This window comes from Macrotis lagotis, chromosome 2 (genome assembly GCF_037893015.1).
Source record: "Macrotis lagotis isolate mMagLag1 chromosome 2, bilby.v1.9.chrom.fasta, whole genome shotgun sequence".
Lineage (NCBI taxonomy): Eukaryota > Metazoa > Chordata > Mammalia > Peramelemorphia > Peramelidae > Macrotis > Macrotis lagotis.
In genome coordinates this window covers 66248230-66272270 of record NC_133659.1, presented here as the reverse complement: position 1 = coordinate 66272270, position 24041 = coordinate 66248230, and the positions used below count along the sequence as shown (strand labels likewise).

Below are 24041 nucleotides of genomic sequence, written 5' to 3'. Positions count from 1 at the left end.
CACCACTAAAAATTTGATATCCAAAATATTAAAGGTTAGGATACAAATATTAATCAATAAGAGCCATTTTGCAATTTCTATTAATAAAATACAAACCAATACATTAAAAAAAATTTATTTATTTAAAGCAATGGGGTTAAGTGACTTGCCCAAGATCACATAGCTAGGCAATTATGAAGTGTCTGAGGTCGGATTTGAACTCAGGTCCTTCTGACTCCAGGGCTGGTACTCCATCCACTATACCACCTAGCTGCCCCAAAACTAAAACTTTTTAAAAGAACTAATACAAAGTATAAAAGAATGTCATTAATAATAAAAAATGCAAAATTAAGGAATTCTTAGAATTTATCTTATACTATAAAAATTTATAAAGATCACAAAAACTGGAGATAGTCAATAATGGAAAAATGTAGAAAGTCAGTCATTCTAGTATAGTATCAATGAAGTTGCAAAATGGACCTTCAATTTTTTTTATTAATTTGTAATTCTGCCAAAATGTTTAAAATTTTCATACAAGATAACCTCAAAGTTGTAGTGTAGTTTTAACTGCACTGAGACTTAGAGGTACCCTGTAATTTTACCCAACAATCCTTCTACTGGACAGAAAGTCAAAGACAGAAATAAAGGAGATATAGAAACATAGAGGAACAGATATATACATGTGTAGATAATATAGAGATACAGATATCTATTTTAGTGTAGATTTATATATACATACATACATATGTATTTGAAAGCTGTCTTTGCTTATTTATTTTTCTTTGTCACAATCTTCGGAAAGGTGGGATAAAACTTGCCTCCTCCTCTGAAAAGACAATAATGCAATAGAAAAAGACATTAATAAAACACTTTAAAAGGATTTGTTATTTTGGTAGATTCTGATTTAAAAAGAACTTCAACAGTTGTCTAGTCAACTCCATGGCTCTTTAGCTTACCTGACAAGGGAACAGCCAACTTCTTAAAGACCAGTGGGAAAGAAGACCACTTCTGAAGATGACCCATTCCCCTTTCAGGTAGCTCTACTTAGGAATGTATCACAGCACTCACAGATCTCAAGATCTGATTGATAAAATTTTCAATGTGAGCCTTTACACCTAGGAAATCAACCAACTTTATAAATTGATGCTTGATTTATTGATATATTATTTAGACTTAAGTGAAAGATGAAAAAATGTTAATAATGCAAATTGACATAAGTACTTTTTTCCCCTTGAGAGAGTCAACTGTTAAACATTTATCAGTACACCACTGGCTCTAATTGTGAGTAGTTTCATAGTTGGAAAGGAGGTTGTGAAGAGAGGCTAAGGGGTGACTAGTGTAGAAATGAAACTAGTACATTTCTAGTCTACATCTAAAGATGTTGTAACTAAGGGCCAAAAGGTTAGTATCAGAGAGGGGTTAAGGGAAGAAATTTAATTCTGAGGAGGGAAGGATTGGATGATAGTAATCAATTTAAAGAGCTGTTCATCCCTCCTAAGCTGATTTCCCCCTGCAGAATTTTGGTCCACAGGGGTCTAAGTAGCTTTTTCAGTACCCTTTGAAACCGATTCTGTCAAAATATAGGAAGCAAATAAAATTTCCTTTTTGATGTTATCAAAATTCTAAAGTAGAGATTTTCCTCAAGATTCCCATCAATACCACCCCCAGCAACTCTTTCTGTCCTGTTGGTGAGAATCAAATATTTTACTGGTTGATTCCTATATAAAATGGCTAAAATATCATTTTTACAGGAAGATCTAAATTTTAGTGCCTTCTCTTGATTGGTTATCTCCAGTTTTTTTAATCTATAGTTTTGTTTGTACATTTTATTTTGCATATCGATTCCCTCATTAGATGATGAGCTACTTGAGGGTGTCTTTTGCCTTTATATCCCAAGCTCTTAGTACATTGTCTCTCACATAGTAAACACTTAAATGTTTATTACTTATCTGATTGCAACTTCCGCTGATTGGAAGATAAAATTCCCACTTCGGAAAATTGGCATGACTAGAGTGATCCATGTTATTTAAATGTCATATATAAAGGAAACAATGTGGAACAGACAAAAGAACAAGGGATATTGATTGTCTGGGCTCAAATTGTTTGTCTGTGACTTACTATTTTTGTAACCCTGGTCAAATCGATTCTGTGAGCCTCAGTTTCCTCAATTCTTATAAAGAGAGAGATGAACCAAGTGATGTTTTAGGAATCCTTATCCAATAAATCTTTCCTGATTCTGATTTGTTTTGTCAAAATAGAAAGACCCCATCATTTGGCAATTTAATAAATCTCTTCAGGTGGTCTCACTATAATCAACATAACAGATTCAGGAAGCTAATTAAACTATTCTTTTTCTATAACTTGATGTCTCAGAGAAATAATGGTTACTCATGGATCACAGTGCTAGAGAATACATGGAATTAATGCAAAGAGCCTGAGATTCAGTGCATGCTAAGACAGGACTCTGGGAAGCTTAGGAAGTCCTTTGGTGATACCTACACCTCTCTCTTTAGTGAGGTATGAGGTTCTGCTGCACGTACACAGCTATCCCCACCCACAGGAAGAGGTGAGTTCATATTGGAGTTTTACCCTAAGGCTGGCTTCTCATTAAAACTAATATTGATAATATGCAAGACTGAGGTGTGGTTGCAAACTCTGACAGCAAGCAATGGTAGCTGGCATGCTCAGATACTTTCATTCTCCTTTACTGACTGGGATTAAGATGATGGGGAATGAATGCTGTAAATGACTTGCACTATCATTTTTATCCAGGACTTATATTAGATATTACCAAATGTCTCCTTTTCCCTTCTATCCTCTATGTTCTCTTGGTTATTGTCCAGAATGTTTCACCAAGATTTATAAGCAGGATAATTGCAATGAGAAAAGATAAACAATTCTTCCCCAGACCATTCCAACTTTTTTCTATCCCCATCCTTTTCTCAATTTAAACATTGTTTTCCATAGTTCAAAAGAATCCTACACCTTCATCTTTCCCTATGCTCACCCTAAACATTCCTTTCAAAGGGAAGAGAGGTAGAAAAGGAATATAGGCACTATCTTAATAGATCCTCACAATACCTTGAGAAGTAGCACTAGAATCTGCATTTTGTAGTTAAAATCATGATAGACAGAAGTCATTTGACTTGCCCAAGATCACATAACTAGTTAATGTCTGAGGTCATATTTTGAGCTTAAGTTTTTCTGACTATAGTTCAGGGCTTTATATGCTGTGCCTTCTAACTGCCTCATGTGGAGAAGATAAATCCTTTGATATCATCTCCCACCCTTTCCTTCTTTCATCCAGTGTCCTTTGCAAGGACAACCACTTTTCATATGTCCTTGATTTGATCCTCCTCATCTTCTCCAGCAAATTACAACTCCGATTATCCCCTTTCTCTTTCTAATCTTCATTTTTCTCTCTATCTATTGAATTTTTCCATAATGCTTCAAAATGGGGTGTAGGATGTGTTCAAGGAAGACTAGTACCTCCGGTGTGAGAGTGGCTGAGCCTTTTTCAGGGCTAAAATCTACCTTTTATGTCCACCTAAGTCATCTAACTCCCTGGTGGCTCCAAGAAGTTGTAACATGCACACCCCAGGAGTAAACCAGGTTGAGGGTAACCAAGGGAGTTTCAAACTCATCAGTGAGTTGTCGGGGTGTCTACCCCAAACATGTGAAGTCTTCCACCAGTGGAATGGGAAGATGAGAACACTTTATTCCAACAGCCATGAAGGCAGCTGAAGCAGGTGCTGTGGAGTGCTTAGAACTTAGATAGTGAAGACTTCAAGGTGATGCATTGCATCTACAGCCATCATCAGTTGTCTTGACTCTCATTTGTCAATGGACCATGATGACTTTGGAAGAGAGAGTAAGGTCAATGACTTTGTGCAACTCTACCTCACTTAAGTCCAATTTATGCACACATCAAAAGACATCACCCATACCACTTTATCATTCCTCCTGTGGCAACAGACCATTGACGAAACAGCAGGTACAGAGTCACTGGGAACTATAATCACAACCCTACACACAGGTGGCCCAGGTCATACGGTTGTCTCCTCATTGGAATCAGCAGTGGGATTCAGAAGCCCCTGGGTGTCTGAGCTGCCTTTTAAGGATCACACTACTCATCTCCAGGGGTGAAAAAGGGGCTAGAAAAGATGCCCTAAATTTGTCTGATTACCCAACCCTGACCTGATTACTATAGCAAAAGGGGAATCCCACATCATAGTCAAGACACACACACACACATAAAAAACTACAAAAATTTCCTCAAAGAAGATTCCATTCACTATCAGAGCACTCTTCAACACAAAATCCAATACTCCTTAAAGAAGAACATCTCTTGTTAGAGAAGAACTTAGCAGGTATCATATCTGAATAGCAAACCTGAGTGAAATAAGGCTGGCAAGTGAAGGTCAGTTTACTGAAACTGGAGCTGGATACAGGTTTTCGTGAAATGGTCACAGTGAAGGAGAGTGCCATGAAGTTGAGGTAGGTTTTGCAATCAAAACTAATCTAGCTTGAATGCTTACTAAAAGGAGTGAATGACAGGGTCGTGAAAATGAGACTGCCACTTTCAGGAAAATGCCAGGCCACCAACATCAGTGCCTATACTCCTATCATGACAAACCCTAATGAGGTCAAGGAAAAGTTCCATGAAGACCTGGAGACCCTTATCATCAGTGTACCAAAGGAAGATGAGTTTGCAATTCTGTTTGACTTTAATGCTAGCATGGTCTCAGATTATCAGACATGGTAAGGAATCATTGAGAGGAATAGAGTTGGAAAAAGCAACAACAATGGTCACCTACCATTGAAGAATTGTACATCTCATGATCTTCCCATCATACTCACACTATACTCCATTTATCTAAATGCAATAAAACTTTCTGGATGCACACTTATAGCAAAGATTGGCATCTAATAGACTATGTGATTATAAGGAGAAGAGACAGCAGGGTGTGAGAGTGACAAAGGCAATGTGTGGTGCAGAGTGCTGGACTGATCACAGACTCATCTTCTTCAAGCTAAATATCCACATTCAACTGAAGCAGTGTCCCCAAGGCCAAATGACTACTAGAAGAATTAATGTCAAGAGATTAGAGTGTCTCTCTGAGAGGGAACAGTTTGTTGCTAACTTGGAGGGAAAACTGAGCCATCACACAATTGACAACAGTATAGCAGAAAAAGTAAAGTTTTCAGAGATCTGGTGTACAGTACTGGAGTTATTCATCTGGGCCAAAACAGTGTGAGCAGTTCTCAATTTCTATTACTGGATCTTCATTCAGGTCATACCTACTAAGCTTGAGGGTCCCACAAAGCTCTTTCTCTGGTTCTATTATCTTTTCCCTTTATACCATTTCATTTGATTACTTCAATTCCTATGGATTCAATTATTATCTCAATGCTGATGATGCTCAGATCTACTTATCTAATTTTAACCTCTCGAACTTTGATCTTTGATCTCGAACTTTGATGTCTATTAGTCATCATCAACTAGATGCCCCATAGACATATTACATAAGTTCAGCTGAACTCATTCTTCTTTGTCCTCAAATTCCACCTTCTTCCTGATTTCCCTAATACTGTTAAAGCTGTCACTGTCCTCCCAATCACCCAGGTTTGAAATTTAGATGTCATTCATGACTCTTCACTCTATCACCTCCCATAGTTACCAAGTCATATTTATTTTATCTTTATAATATTTCTCATAAATGACTTCTCTTCTCTGACACTATTACCAGACTATTACTACATCAGCTCATGCCTAGATTACCATACTTAGGCTTGCTCTTTAAGTCTCTGAATTTTAGTCCATCCTTTACTCAGTTGTCAAAGTGGTCTTTTGACTATCTTCACCTTTCAAACAAAAGGTTGATAGAACTATTGTGCTGACTTCATTGTTGTATACTTGTGAAACCTGCAGAGTTTGGTTAAGAAATTGAATTGCTTCCATTTGAATTGTTTTAGCAAGACTTTGTAGATCACTTTACAAAAAAGAATACAGACCCTGAAATCCTTTCTTGAACTGATCTGTCAAGCATTCAAATTCTACTCTACAGAACTCTGATCAACTGGCCACATAGCCCAAATGCCAAATATATGTTTTCCTAAAATACTATTTACAGAGAGCTCACAAGAGGCAAGTATTCACATGGAGATCAGAAGAAGCAATATAAGGACACTCTCAATATCACTCTGAAGAACACTGGAATTGATTGTGAGATATGGGAGGACCCACATCAAAGGTGCTATGCTCTATGAGCAAAGCAGAATTGCAATAGTTCAAAAAAATGTGAAATGCACAAATTTAGAGACATCTTCACTCCAAATGTTCATAAGGACTTTTTGTGCCCAACATGTGGTAGAGCCTTCCAACCATGTATTGATCTAATTACCAACAGCTAATACAGTATAACCACTGTACCTTGCTACCAACATAATGATGTCATTTTGGTCCTCTGTGAGAATGAAGGACTACAACTAACTCAGCGAAATATGACTCCCTATCACCCCAGGTTCAATTATAAATTTCTTTGTTTTTTAAAGCCCTTCATAATCTTCCCCACTGGCTATCTCTCTGAATATATTTCACTATATTCATTCCTTTGAACTTGGCAGAATAGTGACTCTGGTCTCCTTGCTATTCACCTCACACAACACTCTATCTTCAGACTGTTCATTTCTGCTGGCTGTCCTCCATGCCTGAAATTTTCTCCCTTCCTATCTCTGTCTCCTGGTTTCCATGGCTTTCTTCTTTAGCTTTCTTCAAATCCCAGCCCAAATCCCAAATTCTAAAAGGACTTTTCCTGATTCCTTTTAATTCTGGTACCTTTTCCTCTGTTAATTATATCCAAATGATCATTTTTTGTAACTTGTTTGTACATAGTTGACTGTAATTTATCTCCCCATTAGATCCCAAGTTCCCTGAGAGCAGTGATCCTTTTTAACCTTTATTTCCAACCCCATTGCATAACATAGTACCTGTAATATGGTAGATGCTTAATAAATGTTTATTCATGGACAGACTACTGACTGTCTGTACAATTTTTTTTCTTTAGGAGGATAGGAGAAAAGGGAGCCTTTCCTTTAAAACTTTAATTTATATGAAGTTTTTTTTTCTTAAACCAAGACAATATTTTGCCCCTCTGCACATTTTTTTCTATTATTTCTAGTTTTGCCTTCTTTGAATAAGAGAACAAAACTAATTTATCTTCCCTTCAGTAACTTGGAGACAAGTATCTTGACCCTTCCAAATGTTTTCTCTCCAGGCTAAAAATCTCTACCTCATTTCCACCAGCCATCATCTAGAATGATCTCTAGGTCTTTCCCCATTTTGTGTAACCACCTCTAAGATACTTGGGTTTATTAATGACCATTCTTGTAAAGATATGAGTATCACTTCTAGAAGTTCCAGAACAGAATGAATCAGGCCTATTAATCTTAAATTTTGTTTGTTATTTTTCCGTAATTCCAACGTAAACAAATTATTTGTTTAAAAAAATCCTACATTTTGGGCCACTTATCATACTGTTGTGTCATGATGAGCTTTAGTCATCTTAAACCTCCTGCTTACTTTTCAAACCTATTGCTATTTAGCTTATTTAGCGATACCACACAATCTTATGATTATGAAATTATTTTTTTCAAAATAAGTGAAAGGTAATAGTTATCTTTGTTAAATTTATTATTATAAAATTGTGTCCAAGTTTTTAGTCTACCTATGTCTTTATGGATCCTAAATTGCACTGTTGTTTATGTCATCTTGTCTGTAAGAATAGTATTAGAGTTTGTCAAATGCTTTACTAAAATTTAGATAAATTATATCATTCTTTGGACTTAATAGTCTAGTTCTCCAATCACAAAAGAAAATGAGGTTAACTTAGGATGACCTTTTATAGATATTATCTCTTTAATCATCTTGGCTCCCAATTAACAATATTTATACTGTCTTTTTCAGATGATACATCATTCTCCTTGACAGAGAAAAGGAACACAAGATGAGAAGAGAACGGTTTTGTCTTTTCATCATCCACATCTAGTGGTGGTCCTTTTTTTAGTGTTGTTCCTAAAGAGTGAGACAGAGACCAGAATTTGATAAGGTTGGAGATCTTTATTCCCAGGGACTGTCTGGAGATAAAGAATGCCCAAATCAGACAGCACCTGAGTGTTCAGGGGCTAGGGTTTTTATAGTGTTTTGAGGGGGGTATTGAGAGCAAGCAAGATACAGAGAAGCAAACACAGCAGTTAGATTATATTATCTTGACATATACATATGTAAACATAGGGTTCCATATAGATAGGTGTGAAAAGGGGTCAGGGTCTTTGTGTAATATTTGAACATATTTTATGAGATGGTGGGAGTCATGTATTCATGGGCTTCCCACAAGTTGGAGGGAGTGAACTTTACTATCTTATGGTTCCAGCTGCATCTGGGGAAGGGGAGGCAGTCCTGGGAGGAAGCAGGAATCTTACAGATAAATCAAGATAATTAGGCTAACAAGGGTGCTTTGTAAATCTTTAGACAATTTTATGGTATATCCATGACCCCTTGGGTCCTATCAGACTATTTTCAGACCCAAAGGCGCCCAGCCAAAGTTACATTTCTAAGGAATTTCTCAGGGCCCAGAAGGATGTCAGGGACCCCTTTCTATACAAGACTTTCATAAACATTGATATTGTACTTCATTAGGAGCTAGGTAAGTTTCAATTTTGTCATTTAGTAGCTATGTAGCTTTGGGCAAATCATTTAATCAATCCTTTTGAGTCTCAAATAATTTTATAAATTAAGAGTTTTTTACGTGATCAGGAATTCTTAACCTTTGGTTATGAACCCTTTTGGTCACACAAATTCATATCGTTAAGCAATTGAATAAAATGCTAAATTTCAATTGTTGTTCATTTTTCAGTCATATTTAGTTCTTTATGGCCTTATTTGGGGTTTTCTTGGAAAAGATACTGAAATAGTTTGTCATTTCTACTCGAGCTTATTTTACAAGTGAGAAAACTGAGACAAGGGTTAAGTGACTTGCCCAGGGTCACACAGTTAGAACATGACTGAAGTTTGATTTGAACACAGAAGGATGAATTATCCTGCCTTCAGGTCTGGTTCTCTATTCATTGAGTCATCTAGCTAATTTCAAATTTCAATTGGGGCTAAGTGAAAATAAAGATAGAATTATTTATTCAATCTTATTTCTATTCAATCATCTAAAGATTGATCCATACATTCCTTGGGGATTCTGATTAAGTATTTCTGGAATTAATGATCTCTAAGATCATTTCTTAGCTTTAACAGTTTTTAAATTAAAATCCCTCACAAAACATATTAAGCATGCATTATGTGTGTGCATATATATATATATATATATATATATATATATATATATATATATTATACATATGTATGTAACAAGTTTTAAAACTGAAAGAAATAGCTCCCCTCCCCTCTGATGGAGTCAGGGAATAGTGTAGAAGAAAAAGTGGAGGGATTTAAAAAAGAGTAAAGATGGCAGGAATATATATTTGGGAATGAATTAAATAATTAACACTGCCCAGGACATGAAACTACTAGGAATAATGGCAATTATGCATGTATCAGGAACAAGGAAGGTAAAATGCATTTTAGGTATGAATTTCAGGGTAATGGAAATTTTTTTCTGGAAAAGGTCATTTGGATATTTATAACATCATTCTCCAGCTATATTTGATAAAATATTTAATTAATTCATCCATAAAATGTTTCTAGATTTATTGAATTTAGAGAAGTATTTGTAATTGCTGTGGCAGCACTAGACCAAATGATTTCACCAGCTTTATAACAAGATGTTTCTTACCCCTGATTTATTTATTCATTTCCCCTCTGCTGGCTCACTTCCTCAACTCTCTCAGCTGAGTTACAAGAGGACTCAGTCAAGCCCTAGACAGTGTAGCATCCTTCCCAATTTATGCCCCTTTCAGACAAGCATAGCATGCATTGAACTCATTCTTCTCTCATCTATATCCCAGGCACACTTTTTTTGTAAGGCAATGGCTTGCCCAAGGCCACACAGCTAGGTAATTATTAAGTGTCTGAGGATGGATTTGACTCAGATACTCCTGACTCCAGGGCTTGGTGCTCTATCTACTGTGCCTCCTAGCTGCCCCCCAGGCACATATTTTTCCTAAAAATGTCATCACTATAAAGTTATCATTTTTTTAACTGAAGGAAGGAAAGCTTCTCATACTGAAGGTGTCATACAACCCTATTTATTGCAATCCAAATTATTAATGGAGTCATTCAGTGATTACAATACTTGTTAATGTTCATTTTCATGCCTAGAGGATTAAAAAAACCCAAAAACATTGCTCAATATGCTATCTTTAATGCAATTTGGCAGAACAAAATGAAATAGAATCCTGCAGAAGGAGGAAAATGATCTGAACCAATTTCCAGTCTCTAGACCAGAGACATCAGTTGAAACTGAGATTAAAATGTAATTGGGAAATTTTTGACAAAAACATAAAAATCAGCAGACTATAAATAATTTTAATATGTGGTTTTCTGGGTCAATATGCAATCTTCAGAGATCCTTAAGTATATAAGGTTTAGGGGGCTCCCATTTCTATTTGAGTTTAGTACCTCCGCTTTAGACCATATATTTTCCAAACCATTCAAGACAACTATTTTAACCCAAGTCTGTATTAGCTGATTTTCAATCCATAAATGCTTTCTTCACTGTCACCAAAATCTGTGTCCATCATTGTTCCTCTCCTCATGAGAATTAGTCGATAGTCACATTTCCATCTTACCTACTCCAACTAATGAAAATTGGATCATTATCATCCTTCTCTTCAGTAGAATCAACTGAATCACTATCTTCCCAGTGATTGATTGATTCTGTTATTGCTCCATCTCCAAACTGCCTGTATGACAAAAGAACAAGGCATCAGTTCCTCAGTAGGTGAGACACTTGAAAGGTTGTCCCTGCCTCCTTTTAAGAGCTATTATTTTATCCTCCAATGATATTAGGTAACTCAGTGGCATGATGAAATAATCCAATCCTTGCTGTGTTTCTTTGAACTGAGAAAACCCTAGCTTCTAAAAATAGTTTCTTGTGAAACCAGATACAAGTATAAACTTATTATAATAAATACACCCTCCAGGCTCTTGATTTCTTTCCTTTCTTCCCTCACACATTTTACGTCATTCTTTTCTTTCCTCTTTGACTGTTCTTTCCTTTTGCAAGACAGATGCTATGACATGGAACTAAAGAATTCATTACTGACTTAAAAATGGAGTGGAAAATATATGATTTCTTATGCATAAATTATAAGGACTTCAGGAATATATATCACAAAATGATTTGCATTCAAATAGCCAATGGATGAGTAGAAAATTCAGCTCATGGTTTGACTTCCTTGACTACAATATTGATGAATGGGGAAGAGGGTAGCAGTTCAGCAATTTGCCTGAATTTTTTTTTACTATGAACTGATTCATTTGTATATTGAATTTTTTTTTAGGTTTTTGCTAGGCAATGGGGTTAAGTGGCTTGCCCAAGGCCACACAGCTAGGTCATTATTTAGTGTTTGATGTCAGATTTGAACTCAGGTACTCCTGACTCCAGGGCCAGCGCTCCATGCACTGTGCCACCTAGCTGCACCTGTATATTGAATTAATTAGATGTAGAGATAGTAAGAATGCTTATTCAAATTCTAATTGCCAAAATATTTTGAGACTGGACCCTGTTAATCTACAGCAAATATGTAAGTGAAATATCCCCAATAACTAGTCTGTTAGCTAGAAGCATTCCCAGTGATATACATACTCTTCAAGTATGGGGGGGGTGGTTGGTGGAAGGGGCATATGTTCCTAAATAGTCCTTTCCCATTGACCAAACTGAGTGTCACATGCACAGTATGTATAGAACACCTGTGATATGTGTTAATCTGTTACTAACTTATAATGGTTTCTATCTGATAAAACTTTCTATTAATTTTAATTGTCTATAAGTAGAGTGACCTATAAGGAAGGGATACTATAGAAGAAAGGAACATGTAGATTTGGGTTAAACTAGGTAGCTTCTTTTCTGACACCAAAATTCTTGAAACACTATGTAGGGTCTTACCTAGGGTCTTAAGATGTTGTATTATTTTTTCTTCATTTTGAAGAGAACTAGTGACATCATAGGTAATATCTTGACTTGTCTGTTAACTGGATTTAAGTGAGGTAGAATTGTAGAAAACTGACTCTCTCCCACAATCACTGAAGTCCAGTAGTCAAACAAAAGTCAGAATGAATGGCAATGGTCTGGGATACAAGTGGATGACTTTGGAATCTTTGATGTCTGACCAAGGTCATAGGATCTACTTCAGTCACTTTTATGGCCATTGGAACAAATTGTTATCATCTGGTTATTCTGCCATTGGAAGTCTTCACATATTTCACACCCCATTACCTCACTGATAGTTTTGATGACTATTGATTACTTTAGAAGCATTTATCATTTGTCTAAGTGGAATTACATGGAGGAGTTTGGATCCTACTGATATGTGTTGTACGAACTCAACTCTAATTCTTATTTAGTCATAAATTTGTCCCCTTTTCATAGATCGAAAGAGTATTTCCTTGGTCTATTAATTTATCTATGATATTGCCCTTTATGCATAAATTCTGTGCCCATTTTGACCTTACTTTGGATATCAGACAATTTCTAGAGGGAAGTCTTAGAAGAATCCATGCAAGAAATAAAAATAGACTAATTGTTGATCCCATCAAAGGTAGGAAGATGAATTAGATGATTTTGATCTCCTCCTAGATTTTATTCTATTGATTTGTTCAGCATGTGATAAAAGTGATTTTTAAATTTTTTTTTGTGGCACAGTATAATGAATGGTGATATGGAATCAGAGCACATGGATTCAAAATCTACCTCGAATGCTTACTGCTTGTGTGATCTTGGGCATGTCATTCAATCTCCTTAGGTCTTTGACTTATACTATGAAAGGAATGGTCTCTGAGGTCCTTTCTAACTACAAAATTGTAATGCTTTGAGTATAGACAGAAAACTCCCTGAGTCTAAGTTCAAACTTCTTATTGAATTCTTCACTGTCTCTGCCCACCAAACTACTAGAGTAATACTTTTTCAGGGTCTTTAAAGAGATTTACTCTTTGTTTGTAAAATTCTCCCCTGAAATTTCTGTCTTAATTTTTTCCTTGCTTCCAGTTTTAGTTGACTTCAGTGAAGATGGAATAAGGCCAAAGAGAGATAAAGATTGAACTTTTATCAGCTGGCTTGTCACTGTATTTAAAACTTTTTATCAGAACACACCACTAGGCTTTTAGACAAGGAAGTAACCTTTAAAAGGCTGAAAAAACTTCAAATTCTTCAAGGAAATGAAAAAGAAGTATAATGAAGTTGCATCCAATTTAGCAAACATTTTCCCTTTCCTCAAAGATCTGAATTTATTTTCTTATTCTAATCAACTTGTAACATTTAGTTTTTTAATACAACAAAAATCCATTTTATAAGTTAAATGCTAATATGTAAAACATATTAAGAACCTATGAGTTTACTAATGTGGAAATTCTCTCCATTGCTTCCCTGCAAGAACCAATATATAACTTCACATCTAAATATTAAGGAGTTAGTTGAGGTTCAGAAGAGTAAAGAGGATTTGACCATGGTCAGATAACTGATAATCAGAGGTCAGATTTGAGCCCAGACTACAGCAGCAATATGTTATCCACTATCACTGCTTTTATTTGGAACATTTGAGTAAGATAGGGACTGGACCAGTGATTTCATTGGTAAAGGTGATTTGTAGGTAAAAAAATCTCTTCTAGCTGCAGCTAGGTGGTACAGGAAATAGAGTACTATGTATAGATTTAGAAAGAAAGAGTCGAATTCAAATCCAACCTCAAACAGTTCTTAGCAGTGTGAATCTGAACAAGTCGATTTTTTTGTATCTGTATTGGTTTCTTCAATGGCAAAATGGATTTCCTATCAGCTTCTACTTCCCAGCATTGTTTTGAGGATCAAATGTGATATCTGTAAGATGCTTAGTACTAGGGCTTCTGGGGCAGAGCCAAGATGGCAGTGTGAAATTAGTAAGCTCTCAGAGCTTTTCCCTACAGAATGCTAAATGGAGCATATACAGATTAAAGCTACAGATCCCACCCTATCCCTAAAAAATGATCAAAACAAGGTTTCAACTATAGACTAGTGGAGGATCTCCATGAGAGGTCTGTCTCGTTGGGGGGGGGGGGGAATAAATCCCAGCTAGGCAGAGAGCAGGAAAGCCAGCAGGAAACTTTTAGCCACAGAGCAGCCCAGATTTCAGTGGTTAGACAGCAGCACAGGTCCAGAAAGCTAGACAGCAAGACAACAGGGAGGGTCCCAAGCCCAGACTAAGCCTTAACCCTGTGAACATTAGGGCAAAAGACAAGATGGGGTTGGGAACAAACCACTGCATATGAAGAACCTGGACATAAAGGAAGAAATAAACCTCTGAATTGGCAAAGCCTGGGCTGTATAGGCAACATTTTGACCAGCAATAAGCCAGGGACCACATCCCAGATCCAATACAAAAAGCTTGGGTCTATATTCCCTATGCCCCAGGAGCAGAACTCAACATCAAAATGAGCAAAAAAAATATAGAGCAGTGATAATAGCAAGCTACTATGCAGATAGGGATGGTAAAAATGCCATCTCTGAAGAAGAAAGCAAGGACAACTTACAAAGTTTCAAAGGAGACTATGAATTGGACTCAGATCTGAAACCTCATGAAAGAGCTTAAAAAATAATTTAAAAACCAAAGTAGAGAGGAAGAAGAAAAATCAAAAAAATAAATGAGAACCATGCAGGAAAGTTATGAAAAGTGACCAAAGAAATCATCTCCTTTAAAAGCAGAAAAAACCAACTGGAAAAAGAATGTAACTCTTCAAAAAATAAAATTGACCAACTGGAAAAGGAATATATCTCATCTAAAACTCAAATTGTCCAACTCATCAAAAAGTAAAATTAATCATCTAACTGAAGGAAATAAAACATTAAAAATTAGAATTGGACAAATGGAAACTAATGAATCTATGTGACACCAAGATTCTATCAAACAAAATTAAAAGACTGAAAAAAATTGTAGAAAATATAATTTAACTTTTAGAAAAAAACAAACAACCTGTAAAAAGCGATCCAGGAAAGATAATTTGCAAATTATTGTCTACCAGAAAGCCCAGATCAAAAAAAGAGCCTGAAAAATATCTTTTGTTCAGTTATCAAGGAAAAACTATCCAATTATACTAGATCAAGAAGACAAAATAGCCTAGAACACCTCCAGAAAGAGACCCCAAGGATAAAAACTCCAAAGACTATCATAGCCAAATTCCATAATTCTCAAAGAAGAAAATTTTTCGAGCAGTTAAAAATAAGCAATTTAAATACAAAAGCTCAATCAAAACTACACAGGACTTATCAGCTTCAACATTAAATGATTGAAGGGTCTGTAATATGATATTTTGGAGGGAAAAAGAACCTTGGATTACAAACAAGAATATACTACCTTGCAAAATTCAGCATATTCTGCAGGGGAAAAGATGGAAGTTCAATGACATAGAGAACTTCCAAAATTTCCTGATAAAAAGACTAGAACTGAACAGAAAATTTGATCTTCAAATAAAGAGACTCAAGAGATGCATAAAAAGGTAAGTGGAAAGGGGGAAAAAAACCAAACATTAGTCAAGAACATTAAAATTTATATAATCCTACAAGGGAAAATAACACTTTAACTATTGAGAATTGTATTTTTCTTAAGATAGTTAAAGTTAAAGGGTTGAAATGATTATACTTAGAGGTTATGGGTATGATTGGTTCTTGTCCTTCATTATTGTTGAAGATCAAAATCACATCACTAAGTTTGAGACAAATTACAATACATCCAACTGTGGCTGATCAGACTAATATGAGTTCAGAATGCTCTAGCACAGGTCAGGCACAAATAGTCCAGGTAAACACCTGGGATGTATACTCTAAATTTATGTATCTCACATTTTCTTTGAGCTACTTTAATTCTGCCTTGTTCATATTGCTCATCACATTCTCTGATGAGGGCACCCTTTGTGGAGTGCTCCTGTGTCAGTGTCTTCCATGCCTTACAATCAATGCTAAAGTTCTTAAGAGAAACCTTCAGGGTGTCCCACTACTTAGAGTGCTTAGAAGCTCCATACATAATTAAATCAGAAGAGACTGTATTAAATACCTAGAGGTTTAAAGCACAATAGCCATAGAGGTAGAATATACTTAGAAGGGTTGGACATAATGAGATTAGGAAGTTATTTTATCTTAATCCATACTTTAATTAATGAGGGTTTTAGTACCATGACTGGGATGCTGAAGGGGCAGTAGAAAGGATGATACTTTGGTTGGGGAGGGCTGTAGGATTATGGTTGGGATGGAGATGGAGGGAGAGTATACTTAGAGGAATTGGACACAAAACATAATGAAGAGAATGACTTTGCCTGAATCTTTGGCTACAATTCCAGGAAGTATGCTTGAATGGGGATACAAATGGTTCATGAAATAATTTGACTTTGGATGACGCTTTGACTCATGAGGATTATGTGTGGAGGGTACTTGAAAAGGAGATAAGGAATAAAATGATTACAATTTGACGTGATTCATAACTCTTGAGAAGTGTATTTCTAATGAGACAAAAGAGGGAAGGGTACCTACTATGAGACAATGCTGCTTATTGATCAATCAATAAACCTTTGATTGATTGTACTTTTATGGTATTTCTATCAGGTCAGATAAAAGACAAAGGGGATGTAAGTACAAGACATGGGTTAAAACAATAAAAATATAAAAAGATGGACTATACTAGGAGAAGGCTAGGCATTAGTGGATGAATAACAAGGTAAAGAGGAACAAAGACTAATTATGGTAGAAGGAAAGAAAGGAGGGTGTGACCACTGATTAAATCCTACTCTATAGATTTGGCAGAGAGAGAGAGACAGAGAGAGACAGAGAGAGACAGAGAGAGACAGAGAGAGACAGACACACACACACACACACACACACACACACACACAGAGAGAGAGAGAGAGAGAGAGAGAGAGAGAGAGAGAAACATTCATTCCACCTCACAGGGAAGTAAGGAGAAAAGGAAAAGAAAAGGGAAGAAGAGACTGATAAAAGGAAGGATGAAGGTATAAATGAAAGTAAACAAGGTTAAAATTTAATAGAAAAGCTAAAGGGGAAAGGGAACAAAATATTGATGAGGTGGAATAAGAGAAAAGGAAAGAGAAAACATCAAATAGTGAAAGATAGCATGGGGAGGAATAAAGATTTAGTAATTTTAACTGTAAATGTGAATGGAATGAGCTCTCCCATAAAATGGAAGGAAATAGCAGAATGGATTAAAAATCATAATCCTACAATATGCTGTTTACAAGAAGCACATTTGAAGCAAAGAGATATACAGAGGGTGAAGGTAACGCTCTAGAGAAATATAAAGTATGCTTCAACAGAAGTAAAAAAAAGTCGGGGGTAGTGATTTTGATTTCAGACAAAGCAAAAGCAAAATTGATCTCACTAAAAGGGATAAGGAAGGAAACTACATCTTAAAAGTCACCATAGGCAATAAAGTTATATCATTATTAAACATGTATGCACTTAGTGAAATGGCATCCAGATTCTTAGAGGAGAAGCTGAATGAATTACAAAGAGACATAGCAGAATTTTAATAATGGGGGAACTCAACCTCCTTCTCTTAAAACCAGATTAAATCTAACCACAACTAAGCAAGAAGGAAGTTAAGAAGGTGAATAAAATCTTAGAAGACTTAGATATTATAGACCTCTGGAAAAAACTGAATGAGGATAGAAAAGAATATACTTTTTTTCTCTGTAGTACATGGTATCCATACCAAAACTGACCATGAACTAGGGCATTAAAAAAAAAACTTTACATTCAAAGCAGAAAGGCAAAAATAATGAATACTTTTTAGATCATGATGCAATAAAAATTACATATAACAATAGTTCATGGAAAGATAAGCCAAAAATTAATTGAAAACTAAATAACTTCATTCTTTTTTAGATTTTTCAAGGCAATGGGGTCAAGTGGCTTGCCCAAAGCCATACGGCTAGGTAATTATTAAGTGTCTGAGGTTGGATCTGAACCCAGGTACTCCTGACTCCAAGGCCGGTGCTCTATCCACTTTGCCATCTAGCTGCTCCCAAATAACTTCATTTTAAAGAGTGAAATCAAACAACAAATCATAGAAATAATCATTTCATCCAAGAAAATAATAACAATGAGATATCATACCAAAATTTATGACATGCTGCCAAAGCAAGTTTTAAGGGAAATTTTAAATCTCTAAATGTTTATATGAATAAAATAGAGAAAGAGAAGATCAGTAGATTGGGTATGAAACTGAAAAAGCTAGAAAAAAAATTAAAGGTCCCCAATTAAATACCAGATTAGAATTTTTGAAAATGAAAGGAAAGCAAGAAAACTATCTATCCAATAAATAAAACTAAGTGTTGATTTTAAGGCAAAAAAAGCAATAAAATAGATAAACCTTTGGTTAATCAGGAAAAAAGGAAGAATACCAAATAACCAGTATCAAAAATGAAAAGGGTGAATTCACCACCAATGAGGAGGAAATTAAAGAGATAATTCAGTTATTTTGCAATCAATTTGATAACCTGAGTGAAATAGCTGAATATTTACAAAAATACAAACTGCCTAGATTTGCAGAAGAGGAAATAAAATACTTAATCCCATTTCAGTAAAAGAATTTGAACAATAAGCTCCCTAAGAAAAAGTGTCCAGGTTAAGATGGATTTACAAGTGAATCCTACCAAACATTTATGGAACAATTAATTTCAATTCTACAACAACTATTTTAAAATATAGGAGAAGAAAGAGTTCTGTTAAATTCCTTTTATGATACCAAGATGCTGATACCTAACCTTGGAAAAGTTAAAAAAAATTCTAGCCCAATCTCCTAATAAACATCGATGCAAAAAATCTTAAATAAAACTTTAGCAAAGATATTACAGCAAGTTATCACTAGGATAATGCACCATGATCAAGTAGGATTTATACCAGATGGAGGGATGGTTCAGTATTAGGAAAACATTCAACATAATTGAACATATAAATAACAAAACTAACAATAATCATATACTTATCTCAATAGATTCTGAAAAAGCCTTTGACAAAATACAAATCCATTTCTATTAAAAACATAAGAGACTATAGGAATGAATGTTTTCTTTAAAAATAAGCAGAATCTATCCGAAACTATCCATAAATGTTGTAGGTAATGGGAATAAACTAGGAGCATTTCCAATAAGATCAGAGATGAAAACAAGGATACCCATTATTACCATTATTATTCAATATAGTATTAGAAATATTAGCTTTAGGAATAAGAAAAAAGAAATTGATGACATTAGAATTGTCAATGAGGAAGCAAAACTTTCACTCTTTGTAGATGATATGATAGTATACTTCGAGAACCCAAGAAAATCATCTGAAAAACAACTTGAAACAATTAGCAAAGCAGCAGGATAAAAAATAAACCCACATAAATCATCAGCATTTCTATAAATGAGCAATAAAACCCAATGGCAAGAGATAGAAAGGGAAATTCCATTAAAGCAACCGCAGACCACCAAAATACTTGGAAATCTACCTCCCAAGATAAACTCAGAAACTGCATGAACACAATTACAAAACAATTTTCACATAAATAAAGGCAGATCTGTTAAATTGGAAAAATATTAATTGCTCATAGATTGAACTATTATAATAAAAATGAAAAATCCTACCCAAATAAAATTACATATTCAATGGCATACCAATCAAACTGTCAAATAACTATTTTACCCAGTTAGAGAAAAAAAAAGTAACAAAAATTCATCTGGAGTAACAAATATCAAGAGAACTGATTAAAAAAAAAGTAAAGTAATACGGTCTAGCATCTGGAATGCTGTCCAGATCTAAAACTATACTAGCAGTAGTCATCAAAACATTTTCATGGAAAGAGAAACCAAAATGTTACTGGTTAAGAAACAGAGTAATGGACCAGTAGATTAGGATAGGTACAAAAGAAACAGTAGTAAATGACTATAGTAATTTATTACTGTTTGACAAACCCAAAGATATTAAATTCTGCAATAAGAAGTCATAAATTAACAAAAATTGTTGGGAAAACTGGAAAACAATATGGCAAAAACTACCCTATCTCATACCCTATACTAAAATGAGGTCAAAATGGGTAAAGGATTTAGAAATAAAGGACAATGCCACAGACCAATTAACAGATCAAGAAATACCCTGTCAAATCTATGGGAAGGGGAGAAATTTATGACCAAACAAGAAATAGAGTATATTATAGATTGCAAAATGGGTGATTTTGACTATATTAAACTAAAAATTTTTCCACTAAAATAAAAACAATGCAGCCAAGAATGGAAAGAAAACAGAAAGCCGAGAAACAATTTTCACCACTAGGGGTTCTAATAAAGGTGTCATTTTTAAAATATAGAGAATTGAATCAAATTTATAAAATTACAAGTCATTTTTCAATATGAGCAGGCAGTTTTCAAATGAAGAAAATAAAACTATATACAATCATATGAAAAAATGCTCCAAATAATTACTTATTAGAGAAATGCAAATTAAAATAATTGTGAGATACTACTTCACACCTAACAGATTGACTAAGATGACAACAAAAAAGGGAAAACAATCAATGTTGGAGGGGTTGTGGGAGGAGTGGGACATTCATTAATGTATTGTTGGTGGCGTTTTGAACTAATCCAACCATTCTGGGTAATAGATGATAATGTCACAGAATTATGCAATCTCTGCAATGGAAGAGACTTCAAAGACCATCAAATCTAACCCATTTTGAATTGTACTGTCACTAGAGTAATTGATTATTGGTTACTAAGTGAAACAGTGACTCTCTTGAGCCCATTTGACTGAGGATCAGGCGTATTACATTTAATACATTGCCCACTATTCTCCAGCACCCTTAAGGGGGATTGTCTCATCTCTGTACTTGGTATAAGTCCCCACCAATTATGCTCCCTCAATATTAGGGGATCCAAATTCTAGTTCCATTTAACTATTTAATAATAAATTAGCCTGGGGGTAGTTAGGTGGTGCAGTGAATAGAGCACCAGAGTCAGGAGGACCTGAGTTCAAATCCAGCATCTGACATTTAATAATTATCTAGCTGTGTGACTTTGAGCAAGTGCATTGCAAATAATAATAATAATAATAAATTAGACTTTAAAATAAATGTTAACTTGAAAGGTACAGTGAGAACAAACATATCTCATACCTGGAAGCAGGTGCTAGGTTATTTATGAGGTGTTATAAAGCATTTTGCAACCATAATCTTGTTTGAACCTCATAATTATCCAGTATGGTAATATAATTTCCATTTCACAGATGAGAAAAACCAAAATTTAGAAAAGGGGGATTAGGCTCACAGTTCCTAAGGAGCATTGTTCTTCTACATTCCCTATCTAACCTTTTCACTCACACCCAGGGCTAGTTTCACCTGTCCTGACTTCTCAGTAGTTCTTTCCTAGTCTGATTATTATAACATCCAGCCTGAAAATCTGAACTCCAAGATCCCCAAGCTTTGAGGTTCCAGTTCTAGAACTCCATTCCTTGAACCTAGAACTGAAAAAGGTAAATTTCACCATCACAGAGCCTAAGGAAAGGGGAGGATCCCTTCAAGCCCGTCTCTAATTCCTGTATGGTGTCCACATTGGTTCACCATATTGCCATTTGGCAGTTTTAAAGACAGTCATTTTTGGACACACTATAAATGGAGAGAGGGTATTCCCAACCAAGTGGCAGATCAGCATGTAGAATGTCTCCACATTTTCCAATCCTCCCAGAAATAGATCCCTGACTTTTCCCTTAAGAGTGACTCCACCTATATGTACATACAAGCTTCCATTTTAAGGTCTCTTGCATCAGCCAACTTACTATTTACCTTGGAAAGTAGTCTGTTCCACTTTTGGACAATTCTGATTGCTTGGAATTTTTATTTCTAGTTAGGAATATGCTTTAACACCTTAGCTTCCTTTCCACCGGCAGACGACTAAAGTGGACATTGGGTTTAATCATTGTTTCAGATAATTTTGGGGAAATATTTTTAGGGAATATAATAGAAGGTGATGCTAGTATATCTGTGTCAGTTATTTAAAACAATTGTAAAATTTAAAACAATAATATAAAAATTATTTTTGTGTCAATCCTTTGTATTAAAGTGATTTAGTATTAGATACAAATAAGGATATATATACATATAAATGTAAAATCATTTATATATATATGTATATGCTTCTATTTATCAGTTCTTTCTGAGGTGGAAGAAAGAAAAAGAGGAAAAAAGAAAATTATATGATAACTTTAATATATTTTTTAAAAGGAATAGCAAGTAGTACATAATAGATTTATAATTTCATGTGCAATTAACTTTTTAATCATACTGTATTATGGAAATACTTGTTATTACATAAATTAAAAATAAATTAATAAGAAAAATAAAATAAAATAATATCAATAGCCATTAAAGAAAAAAATGTAAAGTAAAATTGAGATTTATTCTCTTCTAATCAAGTCTCTTTGACAATTCATGTTCCTCACTTTTTTCCATAATCATGTTTGGTAATTGGAGGTTCTGTTAATATACACAGACCTCAATATTTGTCATTCAGCGGTGGAAAAATCAATGGTTTGCTCAAGGCATCATTATTCATTCAAAATATTGTAGATTATGCTTTGATGGGCAATGTTATGTTAGTGGAAAATGTGTTACACTTGATATTAGCTTAAATCAACTTGAATTTATTTATTGCTTACTATGCCAAGCACTGGAGTTACAAAGAAAGGCGAAAAATAGTCCCTGATCTCAAGGAACTCAGAGATTAATGGGGGTGGAACATATAAACAATCATGTATGACAAAGATAAAGGCAGGGTAAATTGAAGCATTCTCAGTAAGAAAGCACTGAGGTTAAGAAAGAATGAGAAAGATGTATATAGTGAGACTTGATCTGAAATTTGAAGAAAACTAGGGAAGCCAGGAGATTGAGATGAGGAAGGAGAGCACTGTAATCATGAGGAGCAGTCAAGAAAACTTAATTTTAAATTCTACCTTGAACACTAGCTTTCATTTTGCTTTTCTAAGCTTTGGTTTTCTCCTCATTATATAGAGATCATAATACCATACCTAATATACTAGATCATTAATGAAGTTCAAATGAGATTATGATTGTACAATGCTTTATAAATCCTAAACCACTATATCATGGAAGGAAGAAAGACAATTGGTCAGAGGCTCTGGATCTAAAGACTAGTACTTTTTATCTTCCACCTATATGATACTGGGCAAATTATAATAATCTATAACCTATAATAAACAGTAACCTGGGACTGTAAAATGAGAGGGTTTTATTTAAATTTATGATCCAATAAATGCCAACTGTTGTGATTAAAATCAAGGAACTTAAGACATAGAAGGAACCATGGGGATCATCTAATTCAGCCTCCTGATTTTATATGTGAATAAACTGAAAATAGACTTGTGACAATTAGGTGTTGGCACAGACAAGATCTTATGGCATAGATCATTGCTTGCTTCAATATACTGTCTTACTCCTGAGTCAGAGTGAGAGAAATAAGGGAGAGTTAAGAAATTGACCCAAGGATTAAATTATTCCATCCTCATGATCATATCAGAGAAACTCTTTGGACATCTCAAACTGGATATCACACAGACATCTTAAACTCAACATAGCCAAAATGAAATTCATTATGTTTTCCCCAAAATCCATTTCTCTCCTATTTTCCTTATTACTATCAAGGGTACCACCATCTTTCCAGTCACCCAGGTTCATGACCTACATGTCATTCTTGACTCTATCCTTTTACTTCTGTTGCCAAGGTCTATTGATTTTTACCTTTGTAATATCTTTTGTTTATTCCTCCTTTTTTTTCAGATGCTACCACTCTTCTAGGCAGAACCTCACTA

The 24041-nt window shown here is 34.9% G+C and overlaps 1 long non-coding RNA gene across 1 annotated transcript in view; it reads right to left on the bottom strand.

Moving 5' to 3' along the window:
* Positions 1-390: 390 nt before the first annotated feature.
* Positions 391-24041, bottom strand: part of LOC141511035 (uncharacterized) — a 30766-nt gene continuing 7115 nt past the window's right edge. The window contains exons 2-3 of the long non-coding RNA XR_012475248.1: positions 10777-10890; positions 391-805 (exon numbers count right to left, since the gene is read on the bottom strand). This is a non-coding gene — a long non-coding RNA (uncharacterized LOC141511035). The remainder of the gene's footprint in view (positions 806-10776; positions 10891-24041) is intronic.